General features: G+C 36.8%; 1 protein-coding gene across 12 annotated transcripts in view; it reads right to left on the bottom strand.

Moving 5' to 3' along the window:
- Positions 1-1883: 1883 nt before the first annotated feature.
- NADK (NAD kinase) overlaps positions 1884-5023 on the bottom strand; it is a 45301-nt gene continuing 42161 nt past the window's right edge. For all 12 annotated transcript variants that reach the window (XR_011135787.1, XR_011135782.1, XR_011135785.1 and 9 more), the window contains 2 exons: positions 4084-4276; positions 1884-2124 (listed from right to left, as the gene is read on the bottom strand). The gene's annotated coding sequence lies outside the window, so the exon portion shown is untranslated. The remainder of the gene's footprint in view (positions 2125-4083; positions 4277-5023) is intronic.

Raw genomic sequence — 5023 nt, 5'->3', positions numbered from 1 at the left:
GCTGACATTAAGAGACTAGCGTTTGTCCTTAATACAAAGCAACGTTGACTAAGTACAGAGTGCCACTTCAAGGAAACAAAAAATACGTGATTAATCTTTCATCTCCAATGGCCTGTAAAAGTGTATTTGGTCCTCCAAATAAGATCTTGCAAAAAATAAACTTCAGATGCTTCTTCATGTGGTCTATTCCAATTTTTCTGCCTGAGAATGAAAAAAAAAAAAAAGAGATAAAAGGAAAACAACATGTAGCGCTTAACATAATGACATTTAAAATCCCTAACACAGCAAGAACACCACATTTCACTGTCAGTTTATTAAAGATACAAAGCCTTTTGTAGCTTGTCCTTCAGGCTGTACTTTGCCCTGCTAATACGATCATGATACCAAGATGGAGGACTAAGAACTTACCAACTTACCAGAGATTTTTTATTCTAAGCATGCACATGCACATGCACACACACAGAGAAAGATTTTCTGTTCTTAAGTTCTTTCTCCATCTAAAGTATGTCAACACAGCCTTTTCAATTATAAATAATTCTTCTTCAAGATTCTACAGTCATCTTTGTCTCAGTGTAGGGTCTCCTTATAACCACTCAAAAGAAAAGTCTTCATAACTCAAACCTGGGCAGAAACATACACCCTTAGTACTACTTACGCTCTTACCATCATCTTGAGTTAAAGTGAGCTATCAGTAATCAAGGACTGTAACTTCCAGAAATCATAAACATGCATTTAATTTCTGCTGTGCTAGTAATTCTATTAATTCTTCTGAAGTCACGTAACGTTAGCATTATAATACTAAGATTCAAAGTCCATACTATGAGGGAAAAAAAATCGTATCTGAGCAGTTTATCTGCAACATTCAAACTTATGATTGTACTTATTGCTTTCTATTTTGCAGTCTGTGTTTCAGGAACAAAAGAACACAGAATGAGACAGATGAGAAAGAAGTGACAGACAATCTCTTGCTTCTCAATGAAGGAGCACTAAAGGAAATTAAATTTGGAACACTGTTACCTATAATCACATTTGTTAGATGAATGAGATGGTGGACCTTGCAGAGTTAAACAGTTATTCAGCTGCTTGAAATGAGACCATAACACTACAGCGTATCAAACAATGGCAGCACAGAAAGTTATGAATGGCAAGCAAAAATATAGGAGTTCTAACAACAGCTAATACACTTGCATTGAATTTATTTTATCATGTTTGCTAAGGTTAATATGATATACTTTTTCTTCATGTTTTTTTTAAATGTCCAGTGCAACATCCCCCAAAAATTCTTGAAGACATACTAAAGAGTTAAATTTCACTGTCACTTTCAATATCCTAAACAGCAGCTACTCTACACTGAAAAGTTCCATTCCTCAGGTATTACATTTCTGTTATTATAGTCATGCACAGATGGCCTTCATCCCTATCCCCTTATCCTTTTCCACTATTTTTATCAGTAAATCATGCTTGCAGCACACTGAGATACAATGCCTTTTGATACATTCACGTTAATCCATATACTCAGGTTAACCCAGTTTAAGACAGACCTAGTCAATTTAAAGGAGGACACGCATTCTTTAAGAGAATTTGATAAGAAATTGATCCTTGATCTTGATCAAGGATCCTTGATTCTTCCTTTTTCAGGTCTTAAAAAAAATTTCCCTGTACATTCAAAGTGATTAGTGTTATCACAACTTTGTTAATAATTATTCAGTTTATACTGCTCTATTAAAACCAAAAAGCAATTATGCATAATAAATCACTCGGCCTCAGCAGCACTGCTAGGTCATATACGATATCACTGACTGCACACACGGCAGCAAGTAGAACAGCAATTAAAACTCTGGTGATCAAGAGCTAAGAAAAACCCACACTCCCAAATTACTGACCTGCTGTCTAAAATCAACTGGAAAGTCTTAAATTGGCTGAAAGAGTTCTTCATCTGGGACTAATTCAATCTTCTTCCCTTAAGACCAACCAGTAGCTGATGTTTACCAATAGATGAAAATGTGGCAGCGGTTGGTAGACTCTTTCTGTTGGATTATACACGAACACTGAATCTTCCAGCTCACAAGAATAAACAGCATGCAGTGCATTTTACACTGTTCTTTGCATCTTCTCTCATCTTTACTATATTAGGAATAAAAAAAGTTGTAGCAAAGGTGAAAAAAAAAATCCACATGGAGTATAAGCTTTGAAAGACTCATACAAATCCTGACTGCACAAGAAGTAGCTAATTACCAACCAATCTGACAGCTCCCCAATTTCATACGCATGAAGACACCAAATTTGTAAGACTACTGCATTCAAATTCATTTTCCCTTTCTGCTCCTAACAGCTCAAATTTTATTGGAAATACATTATCTTCAAGCTTAAAACAGGAGCAGAGTATCAGCCTTTTCTCAAAGAAGCTAAGGGTGAAGAAAATAAAAGACGACATTGTCTGAAAATGCTTTTAAGCATCTAGTTTTTATTTAAAAATATTATTGTCCCTTCGGTTCTTAACAGAGTAGTCATACTAGGAAGAGAAAAACTGTACTGATTCCTTTATTGGAGACTTGCATCAGATTCAAACTTACTCGTTCTTGGTTTGATTACTGAATTGCTGACATTATTTTCTATTGCATGCAAGTGGCCTTCTTGGGAACAAATATCATCTTGCTGCCAGCCACACTGCATGAATATATAGAAGTGACAGCTATCTGTACAGTGCTTTTGTGGAAATGATGCCACAATGTAATGAACATTTCAAAACTAGCAGCAGCTCAGGATTAGCACTCACTCCTGCTAAAATAGCTGTTTGCGTGGCCGTTCACTAGACCAAACTGGGGAAAATGCCCTTGAAATTTAAGGCTGCAGGAAAAAGGTTACTCCTAATCCATGTCAGGTCCCCAGTACAGTTTACCCCCTTCATTATAACAGCAGTAGAATGTCACTGATTGTTTTCTGCAAGCCTCAGAAGAAAAGACACATCAAGTTTTGCAAAAAATAAAGCGCAGAAGCAACACAAGTTATCAAGAGCATGCTCAATGCACTTTGCACCAGCTCTTCTGTAAGAAACGTTTTCAAAGTAAACTGTAACATTCCACACTAAAGTAAAGTAAAAGAGGAAGAGAACAAACAATAAGTAGACCTCACATAGGGTTTTACCACAACACATTTTTCTAACACAGTTTAAAAGCAAACAAATTCTCCTTTTCTGAAGGGGAGGTGTGCGTTGTGTCCCCCTCCCCCAAAGCTTCAGAGATAGAAGGATGAGGGCAGCTTGTGGAAACCCAGTTGCAAGCACTGAGCAATATTACAACAGGGCCCTGAAACATTCCACACATGACCTTCAGTGAGGTTTTCTGCAACAGACCTACAGATTAAGTAAGGAGAGCCAGCTGAGCTGTCTTCACCCAATTCTAAGAACATATAGTAATCTCGTTTAAAAGTAAGTGCAAAGTGATAACGTTAAGAGTCTGTTCAGAGCTGACTTTGATAAAAATCAAAGAGAGATAAAAATAACCATATTCAAAACCAATCTGGGTATCAAATTGTTTTTTTGATATTATTATTTGATGACATGTTTCCAAAATTGTCATCAATAGTATTCACTTAAATTAACTATTCATGAGAATCTAGAGTTTAACCCTAATTTTTAAGGGAGGGCTGAAAACAGAAAAAGCCAACACCACAACTGTTCAATGTACCCAGACATTTTGCCTACAACCAGAAGACTACAATTAAAGATAACACATACAGTGACAAAAGACAAAGAAGTCCTGTGAAAGAGGAAATATAGTACCTTTTAAAAGTTACATATATTTCATCAAAACACAGTGAAAATAAAATACATTATTTCCGGCACTGCTGATTCTGTGCTTTTAACTATGTATTATAACTCTGTTTTATGCACACAGTCCTTCATAAAGCATACTGAATATTTTTATTATCAAGATATATTCATTTGCAAGTGTTTGTCAGGTGCTCTGAAAAGTTTAATACAAAGTTCCTCTGTCACGCAGCTGATCTCAAAGCAGACACCCTTTGTTCAGAAGGTGTAATTATTTCTTATACAGCTTAGCAGTTTCTGACAATCACCATTACCTGTATGACACTGACAGTTCCTTACTGCATTCATTTGTCCAACTTCAGAAGCGCTCTAGGCTTTGTAACGACCGCCATCTAACAGTGAAGACAGAAAGTCCGTGCTACACCTTTCTCTCACTCCTTGTCCATAAGGACAGATATCTTCTTTTGACAACATCCACAAAGAATCCTATAAAGTCAGTCTTACATCCTGCAACAGAAAAATAAAAGCTCAAAGATGTTAAGACTAATCTAATGGTGAAAAACAAACAAGAGCTTCGTGTGCATACCTCTTAATCTACTAATCTACTGTTATGCAACAGAGCTCATTGCTTCTAAAGTGACAAAGGCACAGAAAGTAGCATCCCAAGTAAGCAGAAAATCTAAACGGTGTTTCATTATATGAAGATGAGGACACCCAAGACATTTATGAACACAAATTGTAAACCCAATCTCAAAGCTAGGAACATCTATACTAAATGCTAAAAGCAGATTTAAATAGCTTAATACTTTCTTGTACATCAGTTACATTTCTAGAAACCCAGTCCTCAGCTTCCCTCCACGTGAATTCAGGATCAGCTACCGTGCAGGCAGGTGCCACACATGTTTCTGTGTGCCCCAAGGCATCTCGGAACTGATCTTATCATTTCAAACACACTAGAAGCAGCCAGAGCACTGCGTATTTGGAGCATTCTCCATTCACGTTCAGAGACCTTCACAAGGCAGAGCTATACTATTTCAGTTCTGACCTGCTATCCCTGGTTTTCTGACCCAAGGATTTTCAGAGAAGAAAATTACAGCTGCAGTGAGTTAAAAAAGGAAATGACACAGTTACCCCTCTCCTAGGGACAAGATCAAGCTGAGCCAATACTTATGTGTTAAGTGCTCTTTAAAAAACAGCACTTTCACCTGACTTATAACACATTTTGAATCTTCTAAGTCAATACCAGCAGAGTCC

This window comes from Struthio camelus, chromosome 21 (genome assembly GCF_040807025.1).
Source record: "Struthio camelus isolate bStrCam1 chromosome 21, bStrCam1.hap1, whole genome shotgun sequence".
NCBI classification, from domain to species: Eukaryota; Metazoa; Chordata; class Aves; order Struthioniformes; family Struthionidae; genus Struthio; species Struthio camelus.
Note: the sequence above shows the minus strand (reverse complement) of the source record. Positions and strands in the feature narration are given on the sequence as shown.